We start from the raw sequence: 25904 nt of genomic DNA, 5'->3' as shown, positions 1-25904 counted from the left end.
CCCTCCATCAGCATTTCCTAACTCCTTCCCCAAACAAGTTGCAGGCAAAGCCCCATCTGGGAGGACAATGAGACCGAGCTGAGGTGGGCTGAGCTGAGACCTCTTGCTTGAGATCAGCTTGTATTTGCATTCACTAGGCCCACGGCACGGGCAAGTGTGACCGGCACGGTGGCTATCCCCCGCCACCGACGGCCTCCCCTCGACGAGCGAGGCCTGTCCCGGATTCTGCACCGATTACTCAGTCCGGCAAGCCCTGACGCAGCGGGCTCCGACTTTCCGAAATCCCAGCTGACACCTCCCCGCAGCAGAGCCACGTCAGACATCTGGGCGCTCGCGCATAGGCCGCTCCGATGAGAAACACGGCGGGGCCATTGGCTCGGTGTGGGGAGCCGGGGTGACTCACGGCGGCATCACGGGGCGCAGCTGCCGGCATGGCCGCGCTGGGGCTGGCGGGGAAGCCCGCGCCCAGGCTCCACCTTCCCCGCTGACCGCAGCGTTTTGCTAAAGCAGCGGGCGAAATCGCCGATAAACGCAAACTTCCAAGGGTCAGATGGCGGACGGAGGTAAAACGGGATCAGCTCCTCGTTATGTAAATAACCCCAATAACACAGACTTTCATAAAGGCGCTATTATTCTACGCAGCTCTAAAGAAAACCCCCACAATACAGAGCAAGGCTGCATTTCTGCATGTGGCAAAGGTAACTCCAAAACCAAAGAAAAACGGCAACAATTCAGTCACCCTTTCTGCGTGTTAAACTTTAAGGGCAGCCTTGAATAACTTTCCGCAGTCTCTCCCCGGGCTCCGACAGCACAGATGAGCCAGCCTGCCCTCGCAGCCGGCCGTCACATGCTCCCCGGCATCTCGGCGGCTCTGCCAGCAAACCCTCCTGGGCTACAGAAAGGCTGTGAGCCAAGTTTTCCTGTGGGTAGTGAATTTCTCACAGGGAACTGCCTTTAGACACCATAGTCCAGCCATTGTTTAACACACAAAAAACCCCAGAAACACAAAAACACACAGTCACTACAAGGGCAAATGAAGGAAGAGCGACAGAGTCAGAAAGTTTAAATGCCACACACTATATTGCCTTTCCCTGTCTCAGAAGGCAAGCCACTTCTCTTAGCACAAGGAAATATTTTCCTTCTTCAGTATACATCCCTAAGAGAAATCTTTCTGATAGTACGACAGGCATATAGTGAATTACAGAAGTAGCACATAAAGATTTCGAAGTGGTCTGTGGCAATTCCCTGTTATGCCCCAAAGCAATGATCTCGAGGGGAGGTGAGAGATGAAAAAGAAAACAGGCAGGACTAAGCTCACAAGCAGCTCAAACTCAAGACAGCTCAGGTGTCCTTGAGTGTGTTTTCTGAAGAAATAAAAAGAAAAGGACCTTTAGGAGTGTCTCATTTACCCTTTCTCATGCTTGTGACAGAATTGTGATTTCTACACTGACACCAGATGAGACAAACTGCTGCTAAAATACGCTAAAAGCTATGGACATCAATCCCTGCTTCAACCCAGTCACATAAAACTCTGGCACAAGGTTAAAAGAAATAGGACAAGTTTCTCAGTGTCTGAAGCACCCTTTCCTTTTAAGGGACATAGAAAACTCCCCTTCCCACCCCCCCACTCTTTTAAAATACTTGCTTAGATTTTTTTTTCTCTATTGATCTCTTGCCTTTGCCATGACCATACCCAGCTGGCAGCAGCTTGAGATTTCATCAGGACAAATTCCAGCCTCCTGCCTGCTTGTGACTCAGCAGAACAAGAGGATTTCAGGTGCAGCTTCTGGACTCAACAGTCACAGGATATCTGGTCAGTCCTGGGGTAACTGGGACAAATTTTCAGCCACTTCTCATAGGAAACCCTCTTTCTGTCCACGCTGTACAAACACTGTCACACTAAAACAGTCTGGTAACTCCCACTTTTGGGAAAGAGATTACTGGAGAAACATGAAATACCAAACAGAAAGGTTAGACAAGGCGAATTCCAGTTCAGTCGCTTTTGTGTTGGCCCAGCAGTACTTGCCCAACCATCACCCATGCCCGGATTTTGCTGTTTGTTGCTGCTGTTTTATGTGCACTTTCAACTCTGACAATGTAACATTTAAAATGAATTGCTGAGACCAGTCTCAAGTGCTGTCCAAGACCACAACACCTTCGGGCTAGATTACAGTCTGGTCTTCATGAAACTTGGCCTGGTAACACCCAAAACATTATCCTGCACAGAAAATACTGGGGTTGAGATCAAAATGTTCACCCATTGAACAGGCCAATTTCCTGTATATACAATCCCCAAGTTCCTTCCTACCTCTCCCCCCCAAAATACACAGCTGCACAGGAGAAAAAAGTCACACCAAGTTCTCTCCAGTGCCACTGGAAGTTTTTCTAAAATTCAAGTTCTTAATGCAAATTTGATGAGCTTCAGACCACAGCACAAACCTATCTCCCTTATGATACAATTCTTCTTGAAATCAAATGAAAACACTTAGTTTAATGGTCTAGTAGGTAAATAATACTTAGCTGGTTTTGAAAATGTAGGATTTAAAGATATATTTTTTTTTCCCCCACGTTTGGCATTTACACACCTGCCTCCTTAACTAGTCATCCCAGTATAAAGATACCTGGTCTTCCCCAACATCATCAGAACAGCATCCACCTGCACAGCCACCCCAGCGCTGGGATCCCCAATTTTCACTCAGCACAGGTCACAGCCCAAGGGACTCACCCACCTTCAGACTAAAACCATAAGTGGTTGCCTTAGCTAAAATGTGAATATATGTTATTCAGTTATTTCAGGTAGCATCCTGTATCGACAGAAAGGACCGTAATAAATCTAAGCTGGCCAAGAGAAGGTTATGCAACACCTGCTGTAACAGTAAATTTAATTTTCGAAACTCTGTTTAGGATGCAACAGCCGCAGCGCTGCGTTGGCTCACTTCCACAACCATTGCCATCCATGCTACAAATAAAGCAGATGCAGAAAATTTACTGCTGGAAACTCTTTTCATTACTTGTGGTGTTAAAAGTCAGTATTAACAGGGACAATCAAAGCATGGTCAATCAAACAGCTCGCCAGCGCTTCCTCCCTCAAGATGCGGTTGTTCCTGTTTCCACTAGTGTCCCAGTCTCACAGACACCTCTGGGCACCCGTGGTGTGCAACGCTTGGTGACAGACACTACAAGGTATTTGTAAGCGCCATGAAAAATCTACCCCCAGACAAAAAACCCTGGGCACAGCCTCACAGACTGTGTGTGTCACCTAAATTCAGATGCCCACACTCCATCACCACGTGGTGCTGCTCAGGGGATGCTGTACGATCTCCGGGGGGACAGAGCACTCCCCTTGCACCCTCCCACAGTCAGACTGAAGGGTAAAGCAGTTACCAAGCGGTGGAGGACAGAGAGATTCAGCCTGTTTCTCCGCAGCATCAGTGCACATCCGTTGAGTCTGTGTCTACAAACGGCTTGAAATATTTTAACGTTGGGCATCCAGTGTCTCATGCGTTGCCAAGAATGATAAGGAGATAACACTGGGACAAAACACATTGCGGACAAACTGAGAAAAGCCTTTTCTGATTATATACAACTTCAACATGTGTGCCAGGGCAGGAAGGACAGGGAAATCCCCTCTGCCTGCACTGACAATGACCACTTCTCACATATCTCTTGTTCGCAGATAGCGAAGTACAAACAAGCGCTTCCTTTACCACTCTCCACACCTCCCAACAACTCCAGTTACTGAAGTCCCAAAACTGGCCACAGATCCAAGACTTCTGACAACCCAGGATTACTAGTGTCCAAATGATAACCGCCATCCTCTTCTCCATGCTCAGCAACAGGCCTACAGGTCACCTATATGGTATGAGCTCTGTATATAATGAGCTGCACATCTTGAAGCTTCCCAAGCTATTACCAGTCGCATCAAATTCAAAGCACGTTTTTCTCCTGCATCTCACACTGCCACAGGCCAGAGCTGGTGGCAAACTGGAAATAGCAGCTCTGCTGTGCAGCCTTCCTTGGCATCCTCTCCATCAACCTCATCTGGGACAGAGCCAGAAAATTCTGACCAGCTCATACTTACGCTGTCATCTGCATCAGTAGCAAACCACTCTGCAAGTGGAGCAGTATAAAAAGCATTAGCAGGCTTACGAATCCTATTGATTCATCTCTTCCTCGGGAAATTTCAGAATAGCCAAAATCTATGGGACATCTAATGTAAACATGAAGTGCTTCAACCACCATACTGTAAAATTCCTGTTGCATCAGCCAGAGCCACCCAAATACAAGCGCAGTCCACCCAAGCCCAGTCAAGCGCTGCCCGTCCTTTCCAGCACACTCATAAACCTCGTGTCAAGGGCAGATCCTCACAGAAGGGCAAGCACCTTTAGTGAGAGCAGAATCGGATCAAGGGGTTTTACATTTAAAACAGCTAGCTCAAAAAAAATGCAACAAATTCCTGGAATTTCAAACGTGTTGTTTTATAAGGACACCTACACAGAGGCTGGGGCAGAGCAGACAAATCCTGAAGTCATTCAGCTCCAGCTTATTCTGAAACACACAGATTCCTAAAAGTATTTGAACTGTGCCTCAATTTACCAATACAAATGCTTAGCTCTGCTCTGAAAACAAGCTGGCCTCACTAAGCAGCAAGGAAACAACTGTGCCAGTTTTAAAAAATGAAATAATGATATGAGTATTTACAATTATAATTAGTACCATATATCACCTGCCAGCTGACTGACAAAGCAAGACAGCAATCCATCCATCCCACCGGGTCTGGGAGGACTCAGTCCTAGTCTACAACAGAAGGGATCAAAATAACAGGCAACACAAGTATTCATTACTAGCTACGTATGTATACCATGATAATCAAGTTATTGACAAATATAGCGCAATCATTAAAGATTTATCTGTCTTAGAGCTTTCTTAAGACTCTCTCCAGTTTTACATATATGCAAAAAGAAATGCCTGTATGTACACATTTGGTTCAGAGTTCATCTTGCTCTCCGGGATCTGGAGAACCGTGACAAAGCACCGACAAGCTCTTACAACAAGAATAACAACATATAAAAATTGTTAAGAGTCGAAAAGCAACAACCCAGCAAGACCTGATCCTGCTCACCCTGCTGCACAAAACCAGGAGTCAATGATCAGGGAAAGGCAAGACTGCTGCTTTTAGGACATGGGTGATTTCAAACAGCTTTTGGTATCCATGGGCCTCTCCATTAGTCAAGTTGTTCTATACAAGATATGAAATCATATTAATGATTCTCATTATTCTTAAGGTACTTTATGGAAGCACTAGAAACTACCTCAACACATGTTTACAAATGCACCTACTTAGCTAAAGTCAGCGTGATGAAGCCATTCAGTGAAGGCTATGTAAGCCACGTTTAAAACTAAGGTATAAGTTAAACTGATTTGAAGAAATTCAGTAAACAGATGGAAACTAAAAATCTTTTGATCAAATTTACTTAAGCTAGGTTTAAGCTATTTTAAGGCATTTTTCATCATGCTCATCCACGGGATTCCATCATTTTATCTGATGAAGAAAACATCAATTTTAGTTAAACTCCTCTGCAAACTACACCCTAAGGGACTACAAATGATGACAGTGAGCAACTGAAAGAAATTAAACCATCAAGCAGAGAAATTACGAAATGCAGAGTCAAGTATTCTCAGCAACTGACCCAAGACTGCAGAGATTACTCAGAAAAGCAGAAAGAACAACCTCAAAATTTTGCTGCTGCTTCAGCAGTCAAGAAGTTATGCAAAACTTCTTTCTTTTGCAGACCAAAAAAAGAAAAAATCCTCTGTTTTTTTTGGAATCACTAAGGATTTCACCTATTATGATGAGAAATAGAAGAAAAATAAGAGATAAAAGAAGGGCGGAGAAGACTTTGCCTCCAGAAATACCTTCTACTGGACAATTCAACCACATTCTTTACAGTCCAATACACTCCAGAGATGGAGGCATCAAACGAGGGTTTGTTTGGACTTTCTTAAAACATCTGATTTGCATCACGGAACCTTACTAGAAAGTTTAATTTATATTGATTTGAAATTGAAGAGTCACACATAAGGATAATTCCATAAACAAATGCATGCCAAATTAGAAAGGGGAAGCAAATTACAGAGTAGCAATGATCCGTGGTAGACCAAATTATTCTGAGGTATGTTTATAGAGAGGTAGCAGGCAGACACCAGGAAACTTTGCCTGTATCCCACACTGATGAGAAGGGACCCAGCTGCATTTGTGTGGTCGGTACACAGAGTCTGCTGAGCAGGACCGTGATAATGAGAATGTTTTAAAGGAGTAACAACCTCAATGTAAAGCAAAAAAGGACTATCCCAACCAAGAATTTTGTATCAAAAGTCCTCATAATTTTAAGGGCCATAAAGAGAGGAAATCTTCAAGAAGACTTCACAAGACAGTACTTTGAAAATCTAGCAACCTATATGAAATGCTAAGACCTTAAAAATGTTAATCATAAAAACAAAACTTAAAGAATAATGGTAATAGTGGAGAAATTCAGAAAAATCTCATAGACTCAGAAAGAATAATTGCTGATCCCTTTCTATGCTAAAAACATCGTTTTACATTGCCTCTACCTCACAGCATAACGAGTCATTGGTGAAGATGACAAATTCTTCAAACACTGAAGCACCTCAAATGATATTTTCAAAAGTGAAAGGAAGGCAATCCCCTGAAAACACTTTTATTTTTGCAATACTGTTTTCTATTCTTTCCTGGAAGATATACAGCAATACAAGAGAAAAAAAGAATTATACATAAGAGCCCACAGAAATTATACAAAAATTACCAAAGTAAATGAAACAGGAAAGAGGAGAAACATCCCTCTTTTCTTTCAGTTCTACAAACTTTTGATTTGGGACAGTCATGGGGGAAAACTATTCTGCAGCGAGGGGAACACATCCTCATTGCTATGCTGGTTCTATACTGTGAGTTTGTCGCTCTCTCTTCCCACAGGGTGAAGGAGAACAGTCAGATGTCTGTATGTCACAAAAATAAGAAAATGCAAACAAAAAGATTCAGAACTGATATTTTGAGATTAAGGGCTTGACAACTAACCTCCAGTGAATCCAGCTGTGGCAGCTGATGGTACTGCTGCAATTGTCCCCTCTAAGCCTTTGCCAAAACAGCTGGCAGGAAGGAAACGTTGCCATGTCTCATCAACTGCAGTTGATGCCAAGAAGACTGGACTAAAAGCAGAAGCAGGTAAAAATACATATTCCCTTTTAGATATGGTTATATGGGCAATAAATTTCTGCAATGGGGCAGAGCAGGCAGCTAGGAACAGCAATACTGGAAACACCACTGCTCAGTCTGCCACACCTTGTCCATACAAATCCTGTGTTTTCAGATTCAATATAAGAGGCCTGACCATACCAGAAAATCGCTACAGTTAAAATAAGACTCAAGATTAATTTAAATAATATAAACAACATTGATTTAATCCTAGCAGACCAGAGTGTTTCCTTGTTCTAAATTTTGTTGCTTGTGAATGTAGTAGTATTCATACGAATGGTTATACCTATGTAGCTATTAAACTTTCCTAAGTAGACAAACCCTAAATTAAAAAGGTTGAGAGACAACACCCCCCACCAAAAAGAAAAAAAAAAACACCTTTAGACCTTGAAACTGTGATTTGAAGGTATTTCAGAGAAAAGCCTATACCACATGTAAGGTCAGAGGCAAACAGAGCAATAAAGGGCAATAACTAGGATCAAATCCAAACCCAGAGAATTACAGTTCCCATGAGAATCCAGACAGTCCAGAGTCACGGGAAGTCGCTGAATATAGAAGGGGAATCAGCAGAATTTACTGGCACAGAGCAGCGTCCCGAAGTTGCAACCAGTGGAAGGCTAACCACAAACAAGTTGCCAGGGGTAGGATTGCAACCTCCAGTCCTAGAATTGGAAAAAAGATTTCTCCATAATCCCACTAAATACTCTCTGCCTCGCAGGTCTGGCTGTACGTCCTTTATACATCTATTTAAGGCCCCCACGTGACGAAGGCTGCCTGCCTGGCCACTCCCAGCCAGGGCAAACAACCCAGCTCCAGAAGAGACTCCAGCAGCTTCCAAGGCAGACGTTGCATCAGCCAGGTGTGCAGGAAACGGCGGGGATAAAGCAGCTGTTGACGAAGGGGCTCTCGGACGGAGGCCACTTCAGGAATCCCGTGGAAAGGACGACAGGAAGGAGAGAGACGCTCCGCACACAGAACAAGCTTCATCGGCTTCAGAAAGCCTTTGTGCTGGGGCTCCGGACCTGGCCTTTCTCCCAGAGATGATGCAACACTGAGGAACAAGGTCTGTGCCAGAGAAAACTATTCACAGGCTATGCAGATGGCAACGCGGCCAAAGGCTCTCGGATCAAAACACGCCGGAGCCCATCCAGGCCCGGTGAGCCCCCCCCCCAGGCCTCCCTTCGTGCCCCCCAGGATCCTCCATTTCACAAGCCATCTCGCTCCTAGCGCAACCACAGCTTCAGGCAGAAAGAAGGCCCTTATGATAGAGAGAAATTAGGATAAGGGGGTTTTAAAGTCCTGTGAAAAATCACAGCTCGTCCTCTGATCTGTTAGAGGGAAGATACTGGGGAGAGACTGAGCTCAAAGCCTCCTATCTCCCAGGCGGGGATCCTCCCATCATCGCAGCTTGCCAGCGCACGCCTGAGCTCCCCAAACACGTACGGCAGCTCTCCGCTCGCCGGCAGCCTCAGCCCCGCTCTCACACACCAGGAAACCACACAGGGACAGCCTGGGCAGCCATGGCAACACCACACAGTGTGGCAATTATGGAGCCGAGGCTCCCAAGTGAAGGTTCAGCCTTCCTTGCCATTATAGGACTTGTTTTGACCCTCCTCCCCCCCTTGCCCAAAACCATCACCGAGTGCCCTCCCAGCTCCAGCCTGGCCTCTGTGGTTTGTGACCAGCAAGTTTTGCAGCCTTGCACCTGGACTCGAGATCATGCAAGTACATTTTTCTCTGTGTTGTAAGGAAGTTACTCCAGGCTTACGTAATGCTCTTGTGCCGCGTCCCAACAAACACCAGTTTGTCCAACATGCCTCGAGTGGGAAACTGGGCTACAAAAACACCTGCAATCTGCACTGCACACAGCAAGAGTCAGATCCATTTACGAACTGAGCTACGTAATCACTGTTAAGCATTAAAATCCAGTGAATTTTAGAGGATTTCAGCATTCCTCCAGCATTGTGGCAGGTTTCAAAGCTCAGCCCGCTGCACTGCCCCACCACACCCCCTTTTCAGGGACATCTTTGTAGGAAACGTCACTGACTGTGGCACTAACCTAGGCACCAGTACCCAGAGGCACTCTTGCTCGTTTAAAACGTTTCTGGGACCCCCAGAAAATTCACACATTTCCTGCAGATCCACTTTTCCCAGCACAAAACCTGTCAGAGAGCAGACAGAGTCAGTAGGACAGTGGTGGAGAGCAATCACAAAGGCCCAAAGACAGCACATCAGCCAAAAAGCCTTATTTACTCCTCTTTTTGGGGCTTCCACCCACTTGATGATGCTGAATTATGTTCAGGAGATGTTCTTTATTGTGGTTCACTTTTCTGGCTTACTTGCATCTTGTGTTATATTGTATTTTTGCACTGGCAATGCATGTGCCGGTCCCAAAACGCAGGTGATGCTGACATGGCAGGATGACATGCCCTGGCTCTGCGTGTTGGGTCCTCTGTGCATGGTGGATGTTCACCCAATTGCAATGTTACAGTAGTCAGATTTACAGAATAAGCCATCAGCCAACAATATAGTGGACCTTCAAGCTTTAAGGAACATAAATTTTGCTAAGCTATTTTGAGAAGTTTTTGGTAAAACAAGATAATCAAAGACTTGCTCTTACAACCATAAAGATGAAGGGGCAAAACTTAGGAAGCTCCCAAACACCTGCTTCATAACTGCTGGCAAGAAATTACGAGCTCAGTGGTACAGACAGTGCTGAGAGCCACAGTCACTTTTCTGACTAGCCCATTTTTTGTTAACAAGATGAAAAGCAGATAATCAAGTTGAACGCATTTTCAAAGTAAATGCAGATGACCAGAAATCAGCAGTCAAAAACCTGCAACCAGTGACTGAGTAAAGACAAGTCACTTAAATCAGATTTATTTCTGGTGACTTGCAGATAAACTAGTAATTTCTTCCTTTAAGAGCTTCTTCAAGTGCACAACACTATAGCCAACCACCTTAACTGCTTGTGGGTGGTAACACCGGAGTACTGACATCAAACAGTTGGCCAAGAGGGCTTGTTGTAGAGCTCAGAGGAAAGCGATGCTGAGTGAATGGTTCTGTAACACATCAATAATAAAACGCTATCCGCTACCACAACCGCTGGCTTTTTTGAATGCTGAATTATGAGCAGAGTAATATATTGAGGACATTTTCATGATTATCACAAATGCAACTAAGCACAGGTATGAAACCAAGAGGTTGAAATGCGAGAGCTGCTCATGCTGAAGAGACTAAGAACCCTCCTCCAGCAGGTTGTCTCCATCAGCCTCTCGATGCTGGGGAGAGGGGGATGACGACACAGCAGAGAGGGATGGCAAGGAAGGGAGGAAGGTTTCTCTACTGCTAGCCTTCCCAACCCCTTTTGTGTGTAGCACTTTCTGTTGAGTCGCTTCTGCAGGTTAAGACAGATAGGGCTGTCTGGACAAGGTGAGTAGCAGAGGTTGCTGCACTAGATCTCGAAGCTGGAGGCCTTTGCTTTACGCTGTGTAGTGCCCCAACACGTTTCTGCAGTTTGCTATCCCTTTAGCCCTAAGCAAGGAAACTTGCAGTTGCTAGACAACCTCTTTCCCACCTCAGAAATAGCTCCATTTGTGTGACAAATCGATAGGCTCAGCATTCAAAAAGCTGCAGTTTTGAGCTGCCTCTTCTTCCTTAGGACACAGAAGGGTTTCCTCACAGCACAGCTGCAGAGATGAGAGCGATGGGGCTCCTCCCTGGCCAGACCCAGCGGAGGAGAGGAGAGGCAGGAATGCAGCCGTGCAGGAGAAGAGGCAAGAGCAGCCCAGGTAGCCCCACGTCCTCCTCTGCGCAGGCTAGGACAAGCGCGCACACAGGCAGGACCGATCAGGAGAGCTTCTACCTGCACAAAGCAGCAGATTTTGAGAGCTACCAGAAGGGAATTTAAGAGCTCTGCATGTCTGCAAAGGCATCTGGAACAAGGTAATCTATGGAACGATAGAAACTCAGCAGCCATCAAGGGAGTGGTGAGATGGTCAAACACAAATAAGAAGAAGAAGCACGATCTGGAACCATTACCGACCTGAGTCACTCAATTCCCCAGGTGAATGTACAAAGTGAGGGAGGAGCAGAATCACTGAAGTACTCTCATTTGGATGGCATGAAAACCAGAAAACAAGTGCCATTAGAATACTGCTGCTGACAATTATATAATATTGTTTCAAACGTGAATAAACTTTCCAACTAAGTCCAGTTAACTTGAGACGGAACATCCCACATTAATTTAAGAATGAAACCTACCAGGAGACCTTGTGCTTACTTTGCCTCTCAGAGGAATTGTAATCATATTGCCATTGTGCAATTTTTTAAAATACTGTTTCTAAAAAAGGATGAAAAAGATTTACAGACTTCTGTGGTCAACTGGAATTCAGAAATGCTCATCTGAATACAGTGAGTGTACACAGTTACATCAGGGATTCTCTGTAGAGGCTTTCAGAAAGCCTTACACATATCTTAAGCATCTGAAGCAACACAGTACGGGAAAGAACTGAGTTCCAACGATGCAAGCCACAAGGCATTAAATTTCAGAGTTCCCTTCACATCTTATGTGTCTCATGCAAGGCAGTATTCTAGCACCAGGTTAACTATTTCTTCTCTAAATTCATCTGAATTTCATGATCTTGGCTTTGACTGCGAGTGCACGTACCTGAACTTATGCCAACTTATCACGGCATGAACTCTTTAAAAGATTCTTAAACTCCAGTGTCAGGAAAAGCGTATTATCATCATTAAAAAAAAATTAAAATCACAATGTATTTTCTTGGGAAATAAATGAGTTGGGCTTATTTTAAAAGACTAAGATGAATGTTTGCTCCTTTCCCCTTCCATGTAAACCGTTCCAACGTTTAATTGTCATTGCTAAGAAACTGTACTTCAAGATTGAATTTGTCTAACCTCAGTTGATATTGCTATGCCTTTGTCAGCAAATCTCACAAGTTCTTTTAGAGAAAGATCAAGTCCTCTCTCAATAGTCTTTTCAATAAGCTGAGTAAGTTGAGCTCCTTTAAGCCTCACATCATGAAGCTTATTTTCCAGTCCTTGGATCATTTCTGCAGCTGTCCTTTGAATTCTCTCCAAATACACTGGCATTCTTCTTGAAGCATGGAAACCAAAATTCAATTCCAGTATCAGTCTCAACGTTGCTGTGTTTATAAGATTACTTATTTTTGCTTCACATTCTTTTCTCCCACTTTTTTTTTTTCTCCTCCGTATGCCCAAGAATCGCATTAACCCTTTTAAATAAAATACTGGCCCAAGTACCATGTAGAGGCAACTAGCTGTAAAGACCTTAAAGCCCTTTGAGCTACTTTCCAAAATGCTGTTTTGCAATTTATAGGCGAATTTGCAGTTTTGCTAACAGATGCATCACCTTGCAACTGGATGGATTCATATCTTCTGTTGAAACGTGGCAAAGCAATTCAGAGATCCCTAAACATGCTTTATTATCCCACTAATGTGTCTCTGACAGAAGCTTTATCAAATATTTTATGCCACCCAGATAAAAAGATTCTAAAGAGTGGTAAATTAAAAGCTGATTTCATCTCACAACCTTCTATAAAGCAAGGTGTGTCCTCTTCAAGTTACAATCCCAGACATTTTAGACCTCCACTGTTAATGCAATTTCTCTAGCACAACCATTTCTAGTGTCAGAGTACTCTGCCTTCTTCCTCCTAACTCCTGCCCTCTCCACCCAATCCAGGCATGCCCCCTACACCTCCTACACCCCGTCCAACTTCCACAGAACAATCCAGATTGGAAGGGACCACTTAAGGTTAAACTGGCTGAAACCCCCTCCTCTCCCCAAAGCAGGGCCAACTTGGATCAGGTTGCTCAGGGCATTGCTCATTTCTTCTCCAGGGCCACTAACTGTTTGTGTAACTATGCATTTTGAGGCCAAAAATAACCTTCTGATGATCTGACTTTCCACCTAACAAAAGACTGGAAAATCTCACCTAGTCATTTCTATACTTGGCATTGCAGCTTACGAACGAACTAGACCATGTTTGTCAAGCACAGCCTGAAAAATAACGTATGGATTTATCACAAATCTCTGGGGGGAATTTAAAATCATGCAACAGCCTGCAGCCTAGACGTCCCCAGGCAGCACCAACCCAAGCCATTAAGTCTTCACAGTGAGCCCAGTACATCTGTAGTTCTTACAAAAAAAGTGTAAAACTTTTTTTTTAAAACTTAAACTACATCAAACACTTTCTCAGAAGCCTTTGAAGAATGCTTCAAACTACCCAAGTGAAGATCCAGCTCTAACCGTCCCTCCGAAGGAGACTGTTCTTCCACTTAGGTGACTTCCACTATAGGTGACTTAAGATGTTAGCTTCCCCAGTATCATGAAACATGTATTAGTGGCGAATGGATTGATACAATTTTAAATGTTATTTTCCATGTCCACAGTGGTAAGATTTATCAGCACCTATCTTTGTCAATACATTTATTTAACAACACACTCACAGCATCTGTTTCCTTGACTACCTAAATAATGATGTCCATCATCCCTTGATTAAAACAGAGTATCTCTCAACTCTCACAGGCCAGTTTCTACAAAGCTCACCAGTTCTTGCTTCAGTCACTAACAAGAATTTCCCCCGCCTCTCCAAAAACCCCATAATTATATAAACAAAGGACTAATGTGGACATATATTTATCCATACAAAAGCATGACATAGTAGTCAAGTTACCCCCTTTCCTTAAAGAATAGCTATGTGAAATCAAAGCGACTAAGAGCAGAGCTAGATTTAACGTAACAGCATGAACTACCACACTGAAATTAGAGATGTTAGCCAAGATCCTGTGATCCTCTCGCCTTACATTCTTCCCTAAGCATCAATTTTTGGCCCTGTCAGAGATGAACAAAACCTTCAGTCTGACTCCGGAGAGTCACTCTTGTTCTCACATTTCGCTCCCTGGTCTCCTGTCCTGGATTATCAGTACTGTATTCCCTGCCAGCAGCAAGGAATCTCTTTAAATTTGGAAAAATTGTGGAACAGAATTAAAAAAAAAAAAAAAAAAAATCCCATCACATGAGTAAATGAGGCTTGACAGCATGATGGATGCTGCAGGTTCACAAGTATGAAGGCACTCCTAAGAAGATGGCTTGTGCCTGTTACAGCTTCACATCGCATAAAGACACTGGTTTGCCGCATTCAGGAGAGAGATGCTCAACTATTTAGATTGGATGCATTTTATATAAGACTGAAGATGACTAAGTCACAGCTGGACAGATTATGTTCTAGAAGCAAGCTACGTGCTCCTCCCTGTACCTTAAACAGCAGCATTTCCTAATCTACATCTTTTCTCCTTTCTCTTTCAAACACAAGATGCTGAGTTCTCCCAAGAAGAAAAAAAAAAAAAAAAAACAGCCAGAAAATATTCAGGGCAACGTGCTTTAACCAAGAGGAATTTCACATGCACCAGTCATCGTAGGGCCAATTTGATTTTGTCATTATGGAAAAACTGAGAACTATCAAGACCTCAGCTGGGTAACAGTTGGATAGGAGAATGATCTCAACACAGGAGGAAAACAGCACAGACAGGAATTATCTTCCCGAATAATGCAGATAGACTTTGTGTGCACTAGGCATCTAAACACAGTTTGCCAAGATACTCTGAAGGCCCGTTCACATAGTTTATCAGTCCTGATGGCTACAAATCAGTAGCAACATTGTTCTCAACCCAAACTATCGTGGAGCATTACAAAGCTAGTGAAAACAAGCAGGAAAAATACCCTGGCTCATACTACCACACTTCCCCATCATCAACTCATACAGGAGGTTTTTTCACCTGTATCCACTACATAATGTACTCCCCATCACATCTATTAACAACAGTATTAAAACCACCAATTGCTTTACTGAAAGAAACCAAAGGCATATACAGAAGCAACACAGCACTACAGAACACGGACACGTGGGCAGAGGTGAGGGCTGGCAGGGGGTGAGACAACTACCTAAAAAAGTCCAAGAGAAGCAATTTGCACCGCTAGACCAGGAGTCAAAAAAGTCCATGTTTTACCTCCACGCTGCCTATAAGATGCCCTATGCCAGCTAATCCCCCCTTCCCCCCCCCCTTAATTTTCCTACCAGTAAAATCAGTATATTTCTTCTGAGATGTCACAGTGTTTCTACACATGAAAGCTAGAGCTAAATCAACAGATCTAACCAGAACAGGAGCAGGGACAAACTGCCCTGACAGAATTGCATCTTGAACTTTTGGGTGGAAAAACACACCTGAAAAAAAATGTAAATCACTGTGGCCATTTCACTCGCTTCATTCACAGTCAGTACAGGCTAAGGACCCACACATACATCCCCGGGGAGAAACAGCATCCCCAAAAAAAGGGGATGATACAGTTTAACTGGTGAGATTTTAACCTAATCTGAATTACACCTTCTCAATACTAACAGAGCTCCATAGCAAGTCCCATTGTTCAAGATGAATTTTTACACTGTAAACGCACACATTTCAGTAACAACCACCCTTCTTAACAACTTAGGTAGTTTTGTTTTACAAAATGTTGAAAAGTTTCCATCATTTTTCAAATATGTGTCAAGGCCATTTACTTCCTCCCTCACAACCTTCTCTTCACATAAAACTGAAAATTTCAGAATTCCTTGCAAATATTACCCTCACACAGTGACTCTCATGGAAACAATCTACTTCACTATGACTCAGAAAAAGGAGAGATGCCCTAAACCCTGACATGGGAAGAGCAACAGAAAGCTATAAACTTTGCTTGCAAGAACAGCCTGCTCCTAAATCACCCCCATCCATCTCTGCTGTGTGACATGGTTTTAAAAAAACAGAAGGAATTTTCAGTCAAAGGATGTCACTGAAAGGATCCTGGTTACATTTGCATACAGCTCTGCAAAAACCAGAGAAGTTACATCAACATTTGGACATGCCATTTCATTCTCCCTGCTCCTTCAAGGTCATCTTCTCCACGTGCAATTCAATAAATTTCTGCTGACCAGTTTCAAGCTGACAGTCCCAAGCTGCATCCAAGAAAGGCCTAACTAATGATTGCAGGTGTCAACGGACAGTCTCACTTTTAGAATATGTTAGCACTTTATTCTTTATTAATTTATGACTTCTATCTGCCTATGTAAGACTTAAGAAATACTAGAGCAGGAAATAGGAACTGTGACACATTAATTTCATTCTTACATTCTCTGGCAGCTTGTAGGGAAGGTCTTTTCCCAGTCTGTGAATTTTTCATCTTCTTACAAATTCTGTATCTGAACTTTTCCTAAAGGATACTCTGAACCCTCTGTGGCTGAAGAGAACCCACCAAAGAGTGGACTTGCCTGATGCAAGCACTCCCATGCTCTGCTTCTGGAATTTCTCTGACACACACCATCCTCCAAGTGTTTCAGGAGCTAAGCTGGAAAGGTAACAAGCACCACTCTTCTAACAGTGATTTCCACAGGTGTGTAAGGGATGCCATCAGCTTGGGACTTTGGCATCCAAGTGCCACCCACATCAGGCAGAGCACCCAAGAACCACCTCTCCAAAGAGGACCATCGCGGGCAGCATTAAGGCATTTCCTTTACGTATCTCTCAAGTCGTAGTTTTAATCTCAGCAAAGATCTTCCTCAAAGAGACAGGTCTGGGATGGCATACCCCAAAATACAACATCTACTAATTAGTACAACCTTCCACCTTCTGCCCGGCCACCGTCAGATAAAGGATGTGTCCCAACCCTGGATACTTAACTGTGGACACAACCGTTCAGACGAAGTACAGAGAACTCTACCTACGCATGTCACCCTCCTGCTCACGCGGGTACTCAGCTACCATGCTGCAAAGTCAGAACAACTGCTATCGGCTGTGAAGCATAACACAGCAAATACAATCTGCTTAGTTCCTTTATTGCAACATGATTGATTTGGGGCTATTTGTGAAGATTTTAATTAAATAAAGGATTACCCTCACAACAGATGAGGTTTCTTGCTTATGAGACATACTGCTCATGCCCAACATGAATTTTCTCCACAGCAATATGCATTTGGAGATGTCACAACATGCTAACATTTAAGTAACTTTATTCAAACTCAAACAGCCAAAATGCTGTCTCAGATTCTACTGGACCAAATAGTCTCACTAGGTACAAAACTAAAAGCCTCAACACACAGTGAGCAGACGGAGCAACACACACTGGGATTTGCAGCACACAGACAACTGCTCTGTTTCAAATATATGCTGCTATATAACAAAGTGTTCCATATTAAAGAAACAGGATTCAAGTTTCTGCTGCAACTGCCCTTGGCTGAATTAAATTTTTGCATTGTTCCAGTCACACTCATGTCTGTATACATTTTCAGCAAAGCTAGATAGAATTCACGTTATTTTTTCTTTACTACTACTTTTTTATAATTTGATTGACAATGTATCCTCAGTAATTCATAATTTTCTGCATGCCTGGATCTCTCTCAAGTCATAACGACTGGCAAGTAAATGCAAAGTAAAGACTTTCTAATTCCAAGGTTAAAAAAAAAAAAAGGATAAGGACTATGGTGTAGTATTTACACAGATTTGTAACAACTGCATACTAAGTAACATTTTGCCATCTTTCAAAATAAGACATCACTTCCGCTCTCTGCTGTATTTACTTTCTGCAAAAATATACCTACAAGAATTTGTTGGTTTGAAACAGTTAAGCACCATGTGTAGGTTATAACGCCATTCCACCATCACAGATCAAGCCTACATTAAAACTCACACCTGACCAGCTTCCCAAGCAAACAAGAGCAGGCGAAAAAAAGACTACACCGCAAATTTTCAAGCAGAAAAATCTTATGTTCATCTAAAGAAAGTTCTCCACGCACAGCAACCAAGGGCACAAACCCACCGCTTCACAGACTGGGCTACTATCCACTGTGTGGTGAGCACTCTCCTTTAAAAGGAGTGTGAAGTTACAGGGACAGCCTGAGCTGGCCACACTGTGTGCAGCCACCGAAAGGCGGAGAGCCTGCTCCCCTTCTCCGGTCCCCACCACATCCTCTGCACTTCCACCCATATGCTCTCCCCTATTTATTTTGTGAGGGCTCTGGATGCTTGTCAAATCTTTTGGTGAGCCAATTCAGTTCACTATCTTGGCAAAAAAATAATCCAGCAAAAACCAAAACATAAAATAATCCCAATGTAGCTTTCTGCTGGGTTAGCAAGCTGAAGGAGTTCAGAAAAGGGATCCAACAAGAACCAGAGCTGGCAAACAGAAAAGGCAGAACGCCCCGTTGGGTAGGAGAAGAAGGGGGAGCAAAACTTCCCCCATTCAGCAGCAGAGCTGTGGGATGTACTCAGCTGTCTCGCGTAACTTCACCCGGAGTAACCTCACTCGCAGGGTGCAGTTCTGCAATAGTTTCAAGCTGACTTCAGTTGGCACAGCTTCAGCACAGCCTCCCCATCCCTTTTTGCACTGGTGCTAACCTGACCCCACAGTTGAGCAGTTCAGGCAGAAGCCAGCAGAAAACTCTTACTTCCAAAAATGAAATGCACTTGTTTTTCATCATGGTGGCCTTCCTGAATAGTTCACTACTGCGGCAAACATGTGCCAGAAGAGAGCCAAAAGTGGGAAGGAGAGCAGGACTGTGGCAGCAGCACGTTAGGTCAGCTTGAATTGCCGCGGAACAGTATCACTAGTGCGCACCAAAAACCTGCACAAAGCTGTATCAAGAATATACAGCGCATCACAAACACCCATTCCAGTTTAACACACACATTTCCATATACAAGCAAACCCTGAGGTGGATATTAGAACTGCACAACAAAGCCAGTTTGTGGCAAGCTCAGAACCTGACTTTCACCCTACAAGTATCCTTGTTCCCTATTAACCTCCAGGGCATCTTGAACTCCAGAATCCTTGAAATTCATGAAACTGCAAGAGGACTTTGCATCAGAAAGCCAGTGTCCTCTACAGTCAAGCAGAGCATACTTAACTTGATCAAGCAGTCGTCTTCTCTTCAAAGGTTCACTTCAGCTCTATTTATACAGGAAGCTTCCAGATCTTTGCTGTGGCAAAAGTTAATCTACAGCCACATTACTGAAAGCATTCTTGCAGCATGATTATAAGTTATTCCAACCTAATGCCACCATAACACAGGAAATAATTTGTTTTAGTGTCTTTAGTTAAAGGCCACATGAATGCAAAAGGCTCACATATTCTTCCAAGTATCTATAAATTGATACTGCAACCCAGGTTGAGACATGCTAACTATTTTAAGGGCTCCATGCTGAACCCCCAGGGCACTTCAGTTTCCTAAATCACTGGTTCTCAAACTTTTCCCAGTGTATTTCCTTCCTGCCTACAAGCATGGATAAGTTCCCACCTCCTCACTCTCTCCAATAAAAACATCTGAGAAATGCTTCCACACCAGCATCTGAAAGGGGTACCAGTCCTAGAGAGTGACTGAAAGCATTGCCAGAAAGATGTAATTTGGGCAGAGGCAGAGCTAGGAGACAGGGCCACGCTGAAAAATACTCCTCTGCTCCTATTCTCTGCACTACCTGGAGCTGTGATGAGAAGTCTGTCTTCCCAGTCCCATCCTCCTACGAGCTATCACCTCTGCAGCTCCCATATTCTGCTCCCAGAAGCAAGCTGCGTCTTTCCCTCCTCCAGTCTGAGCAACACTGTCTTACATGGGCTTCCTTATCCAAATATTTCCATGCAACACAATCCTCCGGCCACTTATTTTCATGATTCAAAGTCTATGCAAAACCAAGAGACTGCATTATCTGACACTAACAAACTAAAACTCCAAGCTGCATCCTGACTTTTTTTTTTTTTTCCTTTTACTGCATCACCATCAGCAGGCATGTTCTGTTAAAAAGTTTGATGGCCGGGTCTCACACGCCTTCCCTATCAACAACTTGCATTTCAAACTGCTCACTTCAAAGTCAAGAGGATTCTTTCCAGTATCAGAACTTCAAACCGTCTTCTGGGCTGCTGGCACAGTCACTGAAAAAGTTTTGTCCTGTAAATCAGCAAGGCTGCAGAAGAAAACCCTGGTACAAGCTCCGTAAGGACAACAGGAATAAGCCTGAGTCACTAAATGAGCAGCTACCAAATCCAGACAATATCTTCTTGTCAATGTGTATGATTGCAATTGTAACCATGCTCTAAATATGAACACATCAAAAGCACCGTGACCTTTCTACTCTGAAATTACTTTGAAATATTTTAGGGCTTAAGCATTTTGGTTTTAAAAACTCACATTCTGTCTCAAAAGGCTGCTTGTAAGTGAAAAAATAACTAAGCTCATTTAGAACAGGATGAATAAGCAAAAAAGTCTGCTGCCTTGAAAACTGCATAGATCTGACTGCTTGGGATACCTCCCCTTTGCTAAACTTAGCCCTTCCATGACCCTCGGGGAGGAATGCAAGACCTGTCTACGTTATCAAGTTTATAAGGATTAAACTTTAGCATAAACAACAGATCACTTCTAAACTTCACTCTAAAAGCCAAATTCCTGACTATTTCTCAATGCCACTCTTCTGTGTTCCTCCCTCTTCATTCCCCCTTTTTTCTTTCATGTTTGGTGAATGTGGGACTATTAGATTCCTGACCACAAAAGAAATTACTTCTCCTGCTCACTAAAAGCTTGCCACTCAGACTGCTGACAAGTCCTCCCACATTTTTCCACCTTGAAGTCTGAGCACATCAGCACACTTTTCTGAATATTTCCCATATTGCTCATTAAAATAATTGGGTTTTGTGTGTGTTTGGTAGAAGGAAAATAAAACTCACCAAGAAAGCTTTTCTTTCTAAAATTTATTATTTAAAAATATAATTTGTTTGTTCTACTGTTTAAGCATTTAAATTAGATTTAAGGATCAGAAAGTTGCAGATTTACAATTTAAACAACAATATTGACGCTCCTATAGGGCTTGTGGCAACAAAAACTAGCATTAAGGCTATTATTCACTGCAGATTTCTTCTTCTGGGCTACAGCTTTTCAAGTTCAGACTCATCAGTTGAAGTGAGGGAAAAATCCCTTTAGCTATTTTTGTTACAGGAAAATAATACTTCACCACTAGCTCGGGCAAGGGGGAAGGGGGACGATGAACAAGAATCTCCTGATTTGTCGCGTAGATCATCCTCCAAGACAAAGAGCATCTTTGCTAATTATAGAAGAAAAAAAAATTTAAACTAGGAGCAGTTGAAAAACTGTTTCTCAGCATGCTCAGTGGGCATTAGCTGCGATTTCAGCAGCTTAGCAAGTCCCACCCCTGCGTGAGCTCAGCGGGGAGGCCAGGAGCACTGCACATTCTCCCTGCTCAGCAGGGACAGGGGCCACCGCTCGGCTGATTTGCTACAGGAATACTGGAAAATTGCCACCAAAATAGCAAATCCTGTGGAAAAAAAAAAAAAAAAAAAACAACAAAAAAACAACTAACAACCAAACCAAGAAACCCCCAGCAACTTCAATAAGGAATTAAAAAAAGTGGAAAAAAATAACCTCGGCTCCCACAGTTTCAAGATGTTGAACTCCTGCTGCATTACAGTCTGGGGCTTTTTCCATGATCAAAATAAGCAAAAGGTTTAGGCTAAGCCAAATTTATACAAAACTGTCTCTAACAATATAAGTGTAAACTTACTGTGCACCATCTCTTGCCACAAGTCAGTCACGGAAGCCAAAGACTGGCTGTAGAATCTTTAACAGCTTTAACATCCATAGCTATTTTTCTTTTAATTTAGAAGAGGAAAAAAACCTACATAGACAAGTAAAATGCAACAAAGTCTTTATTTTAAAATCAAATAGCAGCTTAAGTTTCACAGGGGCAACTGAGACCTAGTATCTCACATACCATACATTAAGCATACATTTAACACTTTCAACTGAAGTACTGCTACTACATCTTGTACACGTACAAAAACCTTTGCCTACTGCAACCTTTCTTATACACTGCACATAACACAAGATTTCAGTGTTACACACACAAGCAGCACCAGAGTAAGAGCACAAATATGCTTCTGTAATACAGTGATATTGCCTTGAGAACAATGATTTTTGAATTTTCAAACCTCTGAACACTCATTACGTTTATTTTACTATTGCCAGACCAGATAGAAACATTTTTATCTCATCACATCATTCAAAACAAGTTTGTAAAAGTCTGATCATCCAAAATGGGAGAAAGAATAGACCAGTCAGACTAATAAATTACATGGCTGGGATATCACATGTTTAGTTCTTGCATGCTCTGCACCTGGGAGTTTGAATCAAATATCCTTTTTTTTTTTTTTACTTCAGGAAACATTTGGAAAATTTAAGTCGATGGCTGTTGGTTGTTTTTTTCCCCCCAGAAAAAAAAGCATAAACCTTTGCACGTTTTGAGATGCCAGTTCAATGCCCTCTCTTTCCTATGAGTTTTTCCAACTTTGACCTATTACTTTTCCAAATAAGATCTGGCTATAACTGAGTCCTCTTCCTAAACAGGGATTTAAACATATGTGGGATTTCACCGCCCCACCCTGAGGTGGGGAAATCTCACACATTATCTAAGGAATATTACTTTCAGGTCACTTTGGATATGACAGTAAAACGAAAGGCCGGGGCCTTGTCAGAGCAGTGCCAGTTATTCAACAGGATGCAAGGCAGCAGACTAATTCCCCATTATAACATACAGAGAGACTGTAAACACTGTACAGAGAGACTGTAAACAAAGACTAAGGGGCCACGAAGATCACTTGCTGTATTTATTAAAGCAAGGAGCTAGCTTTCATACTCACAGAATCCCAAGTTCACTGCTGTTGCTATGTCACTCCATGCCAGGCAGCAGATAGCACATTCAGCCCCAGTGACAGATGCATTTTAGGTGGGTTAGAAGTTGCACACCCCACCTTGTGAAACAATTCGGGTGCTACAGATTCTCAAATATAAAAGCTACTCAGAGTTTGGCATCTACCACACGACTGCTGCCAGTCAAGCGGATTTAAGGGCATATATTTTAATCTCTCTCACATTATTCTGGTCCTGGAATTTCTGCTTCAAGCTCATAGTAATTCTGAGTTGGTAACTCAGGCCAGGGTAAGGGGCTCCCCATTATAGGTGTTAGTTTACAAAGACGGCAGTTGTTTTCTCATGCTAATGTATTCCCCTTTCCCATACCGCATACCTCAACTAACAGTTTCATCTTTTAACAAATGCACTGGAATATGCTGATAGCTCCAACCTGACAACACAATATCATACAGACAGCGGCCAGTGCCAATTGGTTAGTTAAGAAAGGCACTCATTCTTCCTTCAAAAAAAAAAAAAAGGAAGCTATTGCAGTCAAGTAGACAAAGTGTGGATAGAAGCTGGCAGATTCCACAATACATAGTCACGTCAAAAATGGCCTCCTGCAAACTGTTCCTTCATCAAGCATTTGAGTCAACTGAAAGAGCGGAATCTTCCCCATTATTCACAGGAGTTTCACCTCCCTATTCCACAGCAGAGCAGCATTTTCTATACATTTTGACACACAACCACCTAAAAAGCGCAGAGGATAAATTTTACTCTGCAGCAGAGGGAAAGTCTTCTCCCTGCTTTCTGTTTCCAGTCCCAAAGTTGAACCGGGCCTTTATTTTGACTGTTCCCTGGTCTGTGAATGGAAAAATCCCTCCTCAGCACTAGCAGGCTGGTGTCTGCTGCACACACCCACTGCACACAGCAGAAATTCCAGTCAATAAGGCAAGTGGGGCCCAGGCGATGGAAGGGGAGGAAGGAGACATACAAACAATAAGAAAAGCATCTGGCTCTGTTACTGGCTGGAAAGGAGACGGGAGTTCAAGAGAGACACGACTGCAGCCTGCACTTAACAGAAAGATCATATCAATTCTCCCTGTCCTACTTTTCACACGGACCAAAATATCTGGAAAGGGTAACTCAGTGTTTCCAGCCCACACTTTAATGCAATTCCATTAACAGCGATGAAACCCACCTTGTAGGTTTTTGTCCCACTGGACCAAACCGTATCCCCACTTCTGCTTTGGACCTGTGGAAATGGCCCAGAAAGTAAAGCCCTTTGCTGAACATGAGCCAGTCATCTCTCCACCACCACACTAATGGAGGCTGCTCTGCTGTCCTTCCCTGGAGATAGCAGCCAAGTCTACTGAAGCTTCTCTCATAGCAACCAGAGCTCCAGAGCCAACAGCAGCTGCTGTCACTGCCTTCAACGCTTACCCACAGGATCCAGAGCAAAGCAACACCCTCCTCCCTGCACCTCTAGAGCAAAAAAACCCAGAAGGCTGGCGACAAGATGACTTCCTGGGTCAACCACAAGAAGGAAAAAAAAAAAAAAATCCTAGTATTTCCTATCCAAGTGAAAAGGGGAATCTCCTATTTCTACTGCAGAAATAGGAAATTCCTTTTCTGGGTTTAGGTTCTGGCAGTAACACCCAGTCAGGGTGGGGGAGGAACCGCCTGAAATCCACGCTGCACCGGCACACCACCGGACAGCACCAGCAAGTTGTTCGAGACCCCGCTGCCCCCTTGGCAGAAGCGGGAGGCACTGGCCCCCTCGCCCCTCGCCCTGGCCCGGCCGGACCCTCCCCGCTCCCATTACATCATGGCCAGAGCCCGCAGCAGCCACCGCAGCCCTGCAGCACCCCGTGCCCTCCGCAGACCCCCCCCCCTCCTCCACCCCCCTCCGGGGGATCTTAGTTTCTGGCAAAGGAGCACGGGGACAGGGCCGGGAAGCGGCTGTGACCCCCCCCGCCGCTACACCCGTCTCCACGCTTCCCCAGGGCCACACGCGGCCTCGCACCTCGCCTCCCTCCCTCCCCCCGGGGCCGGCGAGACGCTGCCCGCCGCCGCTTCCCCGCCCGACCCGGCGGTGAACTCCGGTCACCGGCACCCAAGGACGAGCCGCCGGGCGACAGTGACCTTGCCGGTGCCGTCAGAGAGAAGGCGGCGGGGATCGGAGCGGGGCCGGGGGAGATGGGAGGTGGGGGGGGGGGGGGGGCGGGCAGGGCGGGCCAGGAACCCACCCCGCGGCGGCCACGCGTGACGGACGAGGAAATGCAGGAGAATCCGCGCTGCAGCCACCAGCACCGGGCGGGCCGGGAGCGGGGGGTTACAGGGGGAAAGACGCCGCACGGGCACCATGAGAAAGCAGAAAATGCAGGTCAAACACCGCCTCCCCCGAGGCCCGGAGGGGCCGGCAGCTCGGGGCGGGCAGCGGCGGCGGGGACAGGCAGCGGTGGCCCGGAGGAGGCTGCCCCGAGACGGACAACGACCCCCGAGGCCCCTCCGGGACAATAAGGGGGGGAAAAAAAGGGGGAGCGGAACAGGCCGGGCTGCAGCGGGGCTTCCCCGGCGCTCGCTTCCACCGACAAAGCCCCGCGGCCAGGCCCGGCCCCAGCCCCGCCACCACCGGTCCGAACCCGTCCGCCACGGGCGGGAGCGCACCACCGGGACCGCCATGATGGCCCGCGCCGCCGGGCCGGGCCTCTCCCCCGCCGGTTCGGGTCGGGCCTCCCGGGCCGCTGCTCCACTGCCACGGCGGAGCCCTGACGTCCGGGCTCGCAAGGCAGGGCAGGGCGGAGCGTCGGGCCGCGGCCCGCGCCGGGAGCCCCCCGCGGCCGCCCGCCCTCCCGCCCCGGCATTCCCTCCCG

At 44.7% G+C, this 25904-nt stretch overlaps 1 protein-coding gene across 3 annotated transcripts in view; it reads right to left on the bottom strand.

The window, feature by feature from the left end:
* SETD5 (SET domain containing 5) overlaps positions 1–25904 on the bottom strand; it is a 77709-nt gene that overhangs the window by 51558 nt on the left and 247 nt on the right. The window lies entirely within an intron of this gene.

The sequence above is a fragment of the Strix aluco genome, chromosome 11, assembly GCF_031877795.1.
Source record: "Strix aluco isolate bStrAlu1 chromosome 11, bStrAlu1.hap1, whole genome shotgun sequence".
NCBI lineage: Eukaryota > Metazoa > Chordata > Aves > Strigiformes > Strigidae > Strix > Strix aluco.
Note: the sequence above shows the minus strand (reverse complement) of the source record. Positions and strands in the feature narration are given on the sequence as shown.